The sequence below is a fragment of the Nicotiana attenuata genome, unplaced genomic scaffold, assembly GCF_001879085.1.
Source record: "Nicotiana attenuata strain UT unplaced genomic scaffold, NIATTr2, whole genome shotgun sequence".
NCBI lineage: Eukaryota > Viridiplantae > Streptophyta > Magnoliopsida > Solanales > Solanaceae > Nicotiana > Nicotiana attenuata.
The window spans coordinates 290,668-304,977 of NW_017670885.1; positions in this window are offsets into that span (position 1 = coordinate 290,668).

Consider the following 14,310-nt stretch of genomic DNA (forward strand, 5'->3'; position numbering starts at 1 on the left):
AACTCAAACTGCAGCACGTATAATTCACTGATAAAAGAGGACTCCTAACCAACGGCATAAGAATCACACAAACCTCAGAATACTCCGCAAGAGATAATCCACTTGCTTAGCCTCAATGTGGTATCTCTCTATACTCTTCCATAATCATAACTATTACCCGATCACTTACCCTTCTTGAGTCTGAACTCATATCACAACATGAAATTTACTTCATTCCACAACTAGACAACATGAAAAGATCCTTCAACACGTCCATAACTCGGGGCTACACATCAAACCAAGATGGAAATCAAGCACCAAATCGTTCTTCCTAACCTCAAGCAAACCCTTCTCGTCTCATTCAAATCATATGAACACATCTCGCAGTCACATCATGCTCATCACATAGTTATCCAGTCATCACTTCCCCTAATAGGGACACTATCGGACATATAAGCCCAAAAGCATGTGCTCATACAATCAACGCCTCAGTACTCAAGATACAAGCAAAGCCCGGCCTCAAGTCCTCCAGACTGGCCCAACATCAACGCACAAAAATCACATCTCGCCCCTCGATTGGGGAATCACTTGTCGTCGATGCATAGCTGATACTGAGCGCTCATGCATGCATACGAACGTGTGGAAGGAATTTTAAGAGTTACGTTTCAAGCTGAATCAAGATCGCACGATAAGAATTACAAGAATGTGGGATTTCCTAAAGGTTTCGCAGCCTCCCGAGGATAAGTACAGACGTCTCCGTACCGATCCGTGAGACTCTACTAAACCTGCTCATGACTCGTGAGACCTATGTAACCTAGGCTCTGATACCAACTTGTCACGACCCTAAAACCGACCCCGCCGTGATGGCGCCTATCGTGGAACTAGGCCAGCCGACACAACTCCCGAATTAACCATTTTTTTCAATAAAAGCCATTTTTATACCATTTATTAATCAACAATCTCTTGATGTAAATCTAAATGAATAGTGCGGAATAAATACACAAGCCTGGCATCAGGGTGTCACTAGTCATGAGCCACTAAATACAATTCAACACTGTCTGCTTAATACAATATAAGCCTGAAATATAAAATAATAAGGATAGGGAGGGGAAGGTAGGGCTGCGTACGTCGTGCAGCTACCTTACTATCTCCAATGAACCTGCCACCGAGCTCAGAAATATTCGGATCTGCACACAAGGTGCACGGAGTAATGTGAGTACGCCAACCCAGTAAGTAATAAAAGTAAATAATGACTGAGCAATAAGACATCACGTAAACCACGTCATAGCACCACCGTGGGTACAATATGTTTCCAAAACAGGATACAAATCAAATCATCTCGCTAAAACTCCGATTTCAGTAAAATTCCTTTGAAATTTGTCTTTCTAACAGTTTAGTAGAGGTTCAGCGTAATTCGTAGTGAAAGTGATAAAAATCATAATCGGCCTCTCAGGAAAAACGTAAAGCATATACATCTCAATACAGGAAAAGTGCCATGGGAAATAACAAAGCCAAGTTAGTGATTAAATTCCGAACATCTCATAAAAAACACTCCAGTTTCAATGAAATATTGTTCAAAACATTTGTTTAACATTTTCTATAGAGGCTCAGTATAAAGATGAGTGAAATCGGTAATTTAATTCAACACGTTCAATATAAACTCACTTTAAGGAGAAGTGAAATCGGTAATTTCATAAAAACAAGCCCCTCGGGCAAAGCATCACTCATATATATATATAGCCCCTCGGGCAAGCCTCTCAGTCACTCGAGACTAAACTCTCATCAATCAGCGCTCGCACTCAGCACTCATGCTCAATAGGTACCTTATAATAACCACTGCGGCGTGCAGCCCGATACATATATCGCTGCGGCGTGCAGCCCGATCCATATATATAGTCGACTGCGCTCACTGGGGGTGTGCAGACTCCGGAGGGGCTCCTACAGCCCAAGCGCTATATCGCTGCGGCGTGCAGCCCGATCCAATATATCAATATCACTGCGGCGTGAAGCCCAATCCATAAATATATATAATATCGCTGCGGCGTGCAGCCCGATCCATAAATATATATAAAATTATTGCGGCGTGCAGCCCGATCCATAAATATATATAATATCGTTACGGCGTGTAGCCCGATCCATATATATATATATATATATATATATATATATATATATATATATATATATAATATAATCCTCACCACCAGGCCCTCGGCCTCTCTCAGTCATTAGCCTCACAATCAGACCCTCAGTCTTTCTCAATCATTAACCTCACAATCAGGCCTTCGGCCTCTCTCAGCCATCAACCTCACAAGTCACTCAGACTATCAGTAAATTAGGGCATTCAGCTCAAGAATATCATTTATAGTATTAAAATTTAGTACAAAAGGCTGAGTTAAAAAATCAATAAAACACAGCATGACTGAGTACCACTATTAAGTCAAAACAGTGAGGAATAACAGTAAAAGCCCCATAAGGGTCCGAAATAGTTGGCACGAGGCCCAAATATGGCATTCCGCCCAAAACGTAGCAACACTTTTCAAAACAATGATATCAAATAGTTTTCAATCAAATACGCGACTTATCAGTCGTACGGGACGGACCAAGTCACAATCCCCAACGGTTCACGACTCCACGCTCGTCATCTAGCATGTGTGCCACCTCAAAGTAGCACAATGATGTGAAATCCGAGATTTCATACCCTCAGGACAGCATTTACAATCATTACTTACCTCAATCCGGTCCAAACTCTAGCCCGCGATGCCTTTGCCTCTCGAATCGGCTTCCAATTGCTCCAAATCTATCCAAAATCAGATTCATACCATCAAAATATGCTAAGGGAACGAAGCCCTTGCGAAAATAATCAAATTATACCAAAAATCCCGAAATTGGCCAATCCCGACCCCCGGGCCCACGTCTCGGAATCCGATAAAAATCACACCAATAGAATTCTTACACTCTCACGAGTTCGTACATACCAATAACATCAAAATCGGACTTCAAATGGCCCCTCGAATCCTCAATTTAGACTCTTCAAATTCAAGCCCTAATTCCCCAATTTTAGGCTTTGAATTCCACATATTTCATGTTTAAACAAGTAAGAATCAACATAGGATTGAGTATTAAGTCCGAAATTCTTACCTCCAAGAAGCTCTCTTTGATTCCCTCTTCAATATTCCTCAAATAGCTCTAAAATCGCCCACAAATAGTGAAGCTTAGACTCAAAAGCGTGGATATGGCCTTTTTAAAACATTCTACCCAGCTATTAAAAATCCTTCTTCGCGAATGCGGTCAACGCCTCGCGCTCGTGAAGCACAAACTTAAGTTGAACATTTTTCCTTCATGGCGAATGCTCTACCATGCACGCGAACGCGAAGTCTTAGCTGCACAACTCATCGCGAATGCGGTTACCCACTCGCGAACACGAAGAATAACTGACCTGTAGCCAGCTGCTCGCCTTTCCTCTACACGAATGCGATGACCATTGATCTCAACCCTTCGAGATCGTGGGACAACCTTCGCGAACACGAAGGCCAAATTCATAGCCTCACATCCCAACCCTTCGCGAACACGGGACATGCATCGCGAACGCGAAGGTCAAAAACCTGCAACACCAACAGCAGAAATTCAACAACTTCTCAAACAAGAATATGATCCGTTTAACCACCTGAAACTCACTCGAGGCCCCCGGGACCTCAACCAAACATGCCAACACATCCCATAACATCATTCAAACTTGTTCCAATCTTCGGAACACTCAAAACAACGCCAAAATATCAAATCAACCACGGATTGAAGCCTAAGAATTCCAAAAACTTCCAAATTCCGCTTTCGATCAAAAAGTCTATCAAACCTCATCCGAATGACCTGAAATTTTGCACACACGTCACAAATGACACAATGAACCTACTGCAACTTTTGGAATTCCATTTCGATCCCTATATCAAAATCTCACCTATCAACCGAAAAACGCCAAAATTCCAATTTTGCCAATTCAAGCCTAAATCTACTCCGGGCCTCCAAAACACATTACAGTCACGCTCCTAAGTCCCAAATCACCTAACGGAGCTAACCACATCATAAAAATCCAAATCCGAGATCAAATACAAAAAAGTCAAGACTGAGTCAAACCTTTCAAATTAAAGCTTCAAGTTGAGAATCATCCTTCCATATCTATTCCGATTAACCTGAACACCAAAACCGATGATTTACATAAGTCACAATACATAATATGGGGCTAGTCATGCCCGAGAACTGGCGAGCAAAGTGCAAAAGCTCAAAATGACCGATCGGGTCGTTACACCCCGGATGCAAGATTTTTAATGATAATGAGTGGAATTTAGTGAACTAATGGAAAACAATAATAAAACTAGCAATAATCAAGAATAGAGATGAATTCAATGGTAAAATGTTCTAGGGTTATTGAATTCAATGGTAAAATGGTCTAGGGTTATTAATCAAGATTTCATCCAACAATTGGTTCCATCAACCCTAGATTAAATGTTTAGCTACTCATGGTAAAACAAGATAAAGCCATAAAATCATTCATAATTCACAAAATAATGATAACAAGAAGAAGAATGAAAAACTCTAATGGTGTCTTGATCTTCTCACACTTGTTCTTGCCTCCAATAGAGTCTAAAAACAAGCTTCACCTTCACTTGGGCGAGTTTGTTGAATTTATATAGGTTTAGGATAAGTTTTCCACGCATTACACTTTAGCCCTTAAACTTTCTTGACCTTCTCCAGATCGACCGCGGTCGCGAGCCAACCGCGGTCCGACCGCGGTCATTTTAGACTTTCTGTTTTTCGCCTTTCTTTCACCGCGGTCGCGATTGACTGTTGCCCAGTTTTTCTTCGCCTTTTCTTGCTCATTTTCATCCGGGCTCTTCTCGATTGGTCTTGTATTTACATATGACCCCAAAACACTCTATATCCTCCTCCTAACTCGGAGTAGCTCCTGCAAAGCATAAAACCCTCAATTAGAGCATTTTGTTATCATTTAACACTTAAAACATCAATAAAGTATGGCTAATTTAGAGCATAAATAGCATCTACATCGCATAATATAGGCTACTGTCAATAACCCTCAGGCATCTTCAATTTCGTAACCCAATCACAAATTTGCCGTCTTTCCTCTAAAGTGAATGTGTAACTTGCTTTGGGCTTGAACACCTTACCATTGTTTGTTGTCTGCAAGTATAATTTAGGCCGCTTGCAATATTCTTGTAAGTCCATTCTAGCCTTTGGGTTATCCTTTTGTCTTGCCTTTAACATCCATCACTGTGTTAAACAAATTATCAAAATAATTCTTCTCAATATGTATGACATCAAGGTTGTGATGGAGAATATTATCCTTCCAATAAGGAAACTCCCAAAATATACTCTGTTTCGTCCAATTATGAGTAACACCATATCCGCGGAATCTATAAGGGGGAGCTTCAGTAACTTTACTGAAGTTCTGGACCCTCTCCCAAATTTCCTCACCTGAAAGTATCGGAGGTGGAGAATCATATTCCATTTTATTCTTTTTGAATGCATTTTTCATCCTTCTAAACTCATGATCATGAGGCAAGAATTGACGATGACAATCAAACCATGATTACTTTCCGCCATGTTTCAAAGTGAACGCTTTACTATTTTCCATGCAGTAAGGACAAGCTAGCTTCCCAACAGTCATCCACCTAGACAACATTCCATATGCAGGAAAATCGTTAATAGTCCACATTAAATTAGCACGCAAATTGAAATTCTGCTTGGTTGATGTCATATGTTTCAACACCATCATACCACAATTGTTTTAGCTCATCAATCAAAGGTTGCAAATATACATCAATCAAACTTTTCGGGTTACGTGGACCGGGGATAATACAAATTAAGAATATATATGGACTAGTCATACACAACTCGGGTGGTAGATTATAAGGTGTAAGAAAGACAGGCCAACATGAATATGGTGCCGCAGATATAGAAAAAGGCGTGAAGCCATCCGCACATAGACCTAATTGAATGTTCCAAGGTTCACTAGCTAAATCTGGATATGTCCTATCAAAGTGCTTCAAAGTTTCTCCATCTGAAAGATGACACATAACACCAGGTGGTCTTCTATTTTCAAAGTGTCATCTCATATGAGGAGCAGAACTCATCGACGCATATAACCTCTTTAACCTAGGTATAAGAGGTAAATAATGCATCACCTTGCTAGCGACCATATTCCCGCTGGAAAGCCTCTTGAAACGAGGCTTTTTGCAAAATTTACAACTGTCTAAAGTTGCATCATCTTTATAATATAACATTCAACCATCGTCACAACAATCAATTCTTATTGACGAAATTCCTAACTTAGAAACCATTCTCTTTGCCTTATAGAAATCACCAGGTAATTTGATATTAGGGTCAACTAGTTCACTCATAAGGTCAATGAAAGAGTCCATGGCTGCTTGAGAAATATTCCAATCAGATTTTATACTTAGTAATCTAACTGCAACAGACAGCTCAGAGTACGGACTTCCTTTACGTAGTGGACGACTAGCTTCCTCTAACAGTTCATAAAAATGTTTTGCGTCATCATTAGGAGTTTGTTCAATATTTTCATTGGGCTCCCCCCCCCCCCCCCGAAGTGCATCCCAAAAGCATCCGTAACCATATCATGAATTCTAGAATCACGATTTATATTCTCCACCGACCTACTACTTTCACCAACAACCATGTTATGAAATATCCCACGGCTACCATCGATCTCTCCATGATTAGTCCACACAAAGTAATTCTCTATAAACCCCATCCTATAAAGATGAAGCTTAACTTCCTCCGGTTTTTCAAACTTCATACAGTCACGCCTAACACAAGGGCACCTAATTACTCCTTCACTTTGGTATGGTGGAAGTGACATTGCATGTCTAATAAAATCATCAACCCCTTCTACAAAATCCTCCCGCAATCCCCACCAATTAGAATAATTCCTATTGTACATCCAAGTACGATGTTCCATCTATACAAATAAAACAAGAAAAAATTAAATTAGTTAATTCATATCATAATCTTTTTTTTTAGTTAATTCATATCCTAAAAGTTCCCATTCATATCCTAAAAGTTCAATTCATATCCTAAAATTTCAGTTTATAAACTAAAAGTTCAATTTATAAACTAAAAGTCCAATTCATATCCTAAAAGTTCAATTCATATCCTAAAATTTTAATTTATAAACTAAAAGTTCAATTCATAAACTAAATGTTCAATTCATATCCAAATATTTCAATTTATAAACTAAAAAATCAATTCATATCCAAAAGGTCCAATTCATATCCAAAAGGTCCAATTCATAAACTAAAAATTCAACTACAAATCCTAAAAGTTCAAATCATATCCTAAAATTTTAATTCATATCCTAAAAGTTCAATTCATATCCTAAAATTTCAATTTATAAACTAAAAGTTCAATTCATAAACTAAAAGTTCAATTCATATCCAAATATTTCAATTTATAAACTAAAAATTCAATTCATATCCAAAAGGTCCAATTCATAAACTAAAAATTCAACTACAAATCCTAAAAGTTCAATTCATATCCTAAAATTTTAATTTATAAACTAAAAATTCAATTTATAAACTAAAAGTCCAATTCATATCCAAAAAGTTCAATTCATAAACTAAAAATTCAATTCATATAAGGTCCAATTCATAAATTAAAAGTTCAACTACTATTACTAAACCCTAGATTCTAACTAAACTATTCAAAACTATACAAAGTATAATTTCAATCTTACTAAACTATTCAAGACTAATTAAACTAATTAGTTAATAAAATTAATTAACAAAACTAATTAAAACAAGACCTAAACCCTAGTCCTCAACAAAAATGTTCAAAGAATTGAAACAATAAAATACAATGTTCAAATAATTGAAACAAAAACTAGAAATAACAAAGAAATGGGTTGTAATTCAAACCTAGAATTTTTAGGTGGAGAAGGAGAGGGGCGGCAGTCCCAAAATCAGTGGCAGCGGCGGCGATGAAGACGGCGACGGCGACGAGCGGTGGCTACACGGGGTGGTGAATGAGATTTGTGTGAGGGAAATAGAGAAGGGCAGGGGAAGGTATTGGGGGAGGAGCTAGGGAAATTTTGGGGAAGAAAATAAGAAAAATGGGGGGGAAACCCGTATTTCTTTCTGATTTTCAGAATTACCGACCAAAGTTGGTTGGTAATTTGGTCGGTACATTAAATGTTGACCAGTTGACCAAATACCGACCAACTTTGGTCGGTTTTCTTAAAAAACAAAAACTAAATTCTTTTTTTTTGTTTTTATTTTTTAACATATTATAAGCTATAAAAAATTATTATTAACTATAAACATTTATTTTATTTAACTACAACTATTATAAATAATTATAAACTATAAGCATAACCTTTACAAAAAATTATATTAACTAGATAATTACTTTTAATAGATTATAGTAGAATCTATGTAAGAAAATTTTAAGTTATATTTAAGTATATGAGTAATTTCACACACACAAAAACTAATTGATGATAAATCTTATACATTACTACGTACGTACGAATAATTAATCAATTGATAAACCAATATAATATTATTCTATTTTAGGTCGAGACGATTTGTTTCTTATATTAATCGATATAGCAAAACGTTTTGTTTTTAAAATTCATCGATGCATCTAAACAAGATATAAGTTGAATCAATTAACAAGTGTATAAATCCCTAAAAGAACCCGACCATGTGTTCCTAGCGCTTCATGTTCTTATATATATATATATACGGCTATCAAAGTGTATACATACATACATACATACATACATACATACATATATATATATAGCCTTAGCAATTTGCTAAAACCTCTCCATGATAGGTTGAAAAAACCTCCACCTCCGTGGACTTCAGTCCACACCAATGTTATCAAAGAAATCAAGTTGAAAGTCAAAGACCTTCCTTGCTTATCTCTCCCTGATCCTTCTGCATTCAAAATAGTTGAGACTGATGCATCAGACATTGGTTATGGTAGCATTTTAAAGCAGAAAAAAGATGACAAGGAACAAATTATTGCATTTGCATCAAAACATTGGAATAATTCCCAACAAAATCATCCTACAATTAAAAAAGAAATTTTAGCAATTGTTTTGTGCATTTCTAAATTCCAAGCTGATTTATTAAATCAAAAATTTTTGTTAAGAATTGATTGTAAAGCTGCAAAATCTGTTTTACAACATGGCTTAGATCTACAAGTAAAAGGATGGAAGAAAGACATGGCTTAGATCTGCAAGTAATTACAACAAGATTAACGATGATAACTTTAATGCTTCCTGTTCTTGGTTCAAGAGACCATTGGGTTCCATAAGGATAATATTCAAGTTCTTAACTCAAAATTATGTAGAAAAGTTAGATCTGAAAATCAAATATATGGATACATGTCTTCTCTTATATATAATAATTAAACCTAATTATTTCTTAAGAAGTTGTTCTTTAGGATGACCCAAAGGTTATAAATAACCATCTATAAGCCAACTGAGAATTATCATATCCACTTTTCTCAGAAAAACTGCTTACAGTGTAGATCCGAAAGGATCACAGTGCCATCCTTAAGAGATCTTCTTATATATATATATATATATATATATATATATATATATATACACACACACACACATACATACATACATACACACAGCCACTTCATTGTAATACTTTAACTATATATATATAGCTTGTTATAGTATATGTTAGTGTGTGTATATATTTATAACACACACACTTCGTTATAGGCCGAGAATTTTTGTTTTTACTATTAATAGATATAGGTCAGACGTTTTGTTTTTAATATTCAACGATGCATCTGAGTAAGTTATAAGTCGATGAATCAATTATAAACAGATATATTTGATGATAAATTATATACACTAATTAGGATCTTCACAAGTCTATCAATCCCTAAAAGAACCCGAAATTTATCTATAAGATCAGAATCTTACATCCGCACACCGAATAAATCTGAACACGCTGTAGCAAACAATAACCACAACTCAAGATGGAAACCACAGGATATACCATACAACTTGAACACTCATAGCGAAGACTCCAAATCACAGCAACTGCTCAAAGCAACCGAATTTCGATAATAAACCTCTTATCAAATAAGGCCTCATTCCAACACTTTCGTACTGCCAATGATGAATGAAACACGCAGAAAATCATAAATTCCTCAGATCGACTGGTCGTGGAGCTCCCTCTCCTTCGGCAAGGACCATAGTAAATTTCTAAAACGAATCCCGATATTATCCTTCCAACATGCTAAAATCGAATCCGACAATATCCATTCTAGATTCCAATGCCCTCATCTCATCCAACACGACTACTCTAGTAACATGACACATCGATACAATCTGAATCCACAACTCGTGCGACCCGTGCACCAATAAGCAATATCCCGAATGTACTAAAATCATGGAAAATGACTCAAATGAGAGAGCTGTACCGCAAGCTCACCAGTACCACCCCAACGCAATGCTGAGAACCCATCACACATCGTAGAACCAGAACACACCAATCTAGCCCGAAGGATCATACCTCCACATAACCTCGCTACAATGCGCGGCCTTATCCGAACACATGAAACACCTCAAGTCACTATGCTCAAAATCAACAACCAAGCGCAATTTGCTGTCTAGAACCAAAAGCAAATCATCATAACCACGGCAAAGCAAATGACATAACACCATACAAACCCGAAAGGACACAACCGATACGCCATCCACTGAGCAATACTCAATACTCTTCCCGCTCGAATTCCACTATGAGACCCCAATGGACCGTACCATATGTGCCTATAACCAACAAATCATAACGCCCCACAACGCGGAAAGGTAACTCATAGATCTCCCCCAAAATGCTAATAAGCTCAATAACAATCGAATCAACACATCCCTCGACAATAGCAACTCCGAGTCAACAAGGCCGACTCGATGCAGAACGCACATCCATATTGACCAACCAATGAACCCCTTATCGAGGAGTTCCTGAAGCTGCTCCTTCAACTTTTTTAACTCCGTCGGTGCCATACGATAGGGCGCCCGGCTACCAAATCAATACCGAAATCAACAATCCTGCCCGGCGACATGCCCAGCAGCAGGAAACACATCCAAAAAAATCCCTCACCGCCGGAACTGAATCAATGGTAGGAGTCTCTGCACTGATATCCCTCACGAAGAACAAATAAGAAAGGCAACCCTTCCCATTATCCGCTAGGTCTTCAAAAAATAGAAATCACCCTACTGGGAACATAATCCGTCGAATCGCGCCACTCAATCAGTGGCATCCCCGGCATAGCCAACATCGCCGTCTTAGCACAATAGTCCAGGATAACACGACACGGAGACAACCAGTCCATACCTAATATCACATCAAAATCAAATATACTAAGCAACAGAGGATCCACCCGGGTCTCCAAACCCCCGATAGTCGCCACACAAGACCGATATACGCGGTCCACAACCACAACATAACCTGTTTATGAGAACTCCCAGTCCCCAAATCCATAAAGCGTACGAATCACTATATTTGATCCCAACCCCACCGCTCGAATATATAATACACCTCTAATACTCAATCATTCTACGAGGGACACTCATATAACTCTTCTGTGCCACCAAGCAACTTGAATATCAGCAGCCTACCCAATAAGAGAGCGCTGCAATACCAATGAAGTACCATTATCTCAAACACATTGCCCTTTCTGAAATGTCTACCCTCATCAAGCCGCACAATTCGTAATATCATTTGCCCAATCATCCGAAACTGCCTGTGCTGCCTAAGAATTTATGACCTTCCTTTCAGAACTGAACCGTGACCTTTCACATGCCCATCTCAACCCTACACAACATACCGCATATACCATGCCATCCTATGACAATTACATGAACTTCATAATCCATTCCGAGTCAGAAGCAACTGCATACTCCACTAGCCAAGAGCTTTCCAGTTAATCAAATCTAGAAGAAAGTTGTTATACATCACATGCTCCTCAAGCCAGTAGAAATTATACACCTCTAACCGTGGTAGAAACCATCAAGAATTCCCCGAGTCCCATTTGTACAAAACCAAACCTTCAGAACTGAATCCTCCTAAATCAACCGAGCCACGCAAGCCACCAAAAACCCAAGAGCATTGCCACGATACACATGTAGAAACTCATTACTTCATAAGCACCCAAAGAACTAATCATATCCCTTACCATGCCAGTCCGACCTACTACCAAGCTGTCCTATTTATCCAAGTTACTTCTGAATTTCTTTCAAATTGATATTTCCCCTTGCCATAATAACGCAATCCTCAACCCAGACTCACCACACGAGACTCAAGCATGAAACTGCACCGTCTAAGGCTCCTAAGCCGCTGAATACTCTCTTAAATATTCTCAAAAGCACCACTTTCAAAATATTTACCCTGAAGGGACTTCTTGCGAATCTAAAGGCATTACCTTCACCTTCCTGATACTGATGTGTAGAGTCCATAATGATATAGAAATGCCATAAGTCTTAACACTCTCCAATGTAAACCTCAGTTTCTGGTCAAATTTACCCCCTAAAGATCTCCAATTATTACATATAAGTCTCGAATCCATTAAAACCATTCTTGGGAGTCATCCACTCTACTCAGGTTTCAGTTACACTGATCAAACAAACTGAACGACCTGTTCCCCATCAGCAACACCTAAAGAAGTAACCCATCCTTCTAAGCAACCGAGTGATATCCTACTCCATACCTGTTACATCCCATACAATAACAACTAATTCATCCAACGTTTCTTATATGACCTCAAAGCATAACACAACCCTTATCCAAATTTTTCCTTTACTCGAGCCATCCTCGATCTCAACCCCTGCAAGCCATAACTGATTCACTAATATACCTCAAACTGAAAACAATACAACGCATAACCGTGTAATTAACTAATTAATAGCAGACTCCCCCACTTGGTTCAAAGCCATAGACCAAAACACCCAAAAACTCACAATGCCCATACTCTATTTCTACCATAATACCATAGTGAGATTCAACTAAATCCTTCATAAGTTCATGCAACACAAACCATCTAGTGTTTCAAATCATCTGCAATTCTCGCATTCACCCTCGTAACAGTCAAGACAGCTCCCGTACGCGATCCAAACTCAAACTGCCACACATATATTTCACTGGTAAGAGAGGACCTTTAACAAACAACATAGGGTTCACACCACTTCCGAACACTCCGCAGGAGATAACCCACCTGCTCTGTCTCAAACTAACTTTTCTTTATACCCTTCCACTGCCATAAACATCACGCAATCACCAAGTCTTCCTGAGTCTGAATTCATATCGTAACATGAAATCTACTCCATTCCCCAACTAGACCACATGAAAAAATCCTTCACACACTCATAACTCGGGGCTATACATAAAATCAAGATGGAAATCAAGCACCTAATAGTTCCTTCTATCCTCACGCAGACCCTTTTCGTCACATTCAATTCATAGGTACACATCTCGCAGTCACATCATGCTCACCACATAGCTATCCCATCACCACTTCCACTAATAGGGACACTACCGAACATACAAATCCAGAAACACGTGCCTACATATTCAACGCCTCAGCGCTCAAGCTATAGGCAAAATCTGGCCTCAAGTCCTCCAGACTGGCCCAACATCAACACACAGAAATCACATCTCGCCCTTCGATCAGGGAATCACAAGCCGTAGATGCACAACTGATATCGAGCGCTCATGCGCGCACACGAATGCGTGGAAAGAATTCAAGGAGTTAAGCTTCAAGCTGAATCAATGTCACACGATAGGAATTCAAGAATGTGAAGTTTATTTCCTAAAGGTTCTGCAGCCTCCCGAAGATAAGTATAGACGTCACCGTACCGATCCGCGAGACTCTACTAAACCCTCTCATGACTCGTGAGACCTATGTAACCTAGGCTCTGATACCAACTTGTCACGACCCAAAACCCGACTCGTCGTGATGGCGCCTATATTGAAACTAGGCCAGGCTCAACTCAACAATCAACCCGATAATAATAAGTTTGAAAACATTTACGAAAGCTTTTAAGAGTTAAAGAACTATTTGAAACATAAGAAATTTCAAGAATGAATACAATCCAGCCCAAAACCGGGGTGTCACTAAGTGCATGAGCGTCTAAGGAAAAATACATAGTCTCATATAATGTCTAAGGGAACAACTAAAATACAACTGGTAAGTAAGGTGGAGAGCCAAGGCCTGCGAACTCCGTGCACGTACCTCAATAATCTTCTAAGTCAAAAGCCTCGATCAAAC